Here is a 516-nt window from a genome sequence, read left to right as displayed (position 1 = left end):
ACAGAAATGGCGACTTCCGTTGGGGATTCAATTAGGTTCTAACCATAATGACTTGACCCTCTTTGACTATTTGCTAATATTTGTTGAATTGTTTTGTCTCATATGTGCCTTATTTGCTTAAATTGTGATATCAACTGTCATTGCATGCATATCATTTATTCCGTCAAATGACATTTTTTTCTTTATTTCACTTAAAGGACGATTATGCGGGCCGCAGTCGTTCGTTAACCAATTGTTCTCGGGGTACCCTGGTGAATGTAGTTGGCCACTGGATGGTCAACGGCCGCTAACTACTCCAACCCAAGTTTGTCCGCTTGGGTCACCCGTCCACTTCAAATAAACCCCACTCTTAGTCAACTAGCGTAGAGCAAAACCAAATCCCAAATTTAGCGCATTTGAACTAAGTTGACCCAACACCCAAGGCGTGTATGGGCCCATTAGAAGTCCACCTTGTGTCTATTTGGCCCATTGGTCAATAAAAGACAACCATACTTGTGTGTTTATATTTGAAGGATG

Source organism: Solanum tuberosum, unplaced genomic scaffold, assembly GCF_000226075.1.
Source record: "Solanum tuberosum cultivar DM 1-3 516 R44 unplaced genomic scaffold, SolTub_3.0 scf00040, whole genome shotgun sequence".
NCBI classification, from domain to species: Eukaryota; Viridiplantae; Streptophyta; class Magnoliopsida; order Solanales; family Solanaceae; genus Solanum; species Solanum tuberosum.
The sequence above is the reverse complement of the archived record's forward strand: the minus strand, read 5'-3'. Positions refer to the sequence as shown.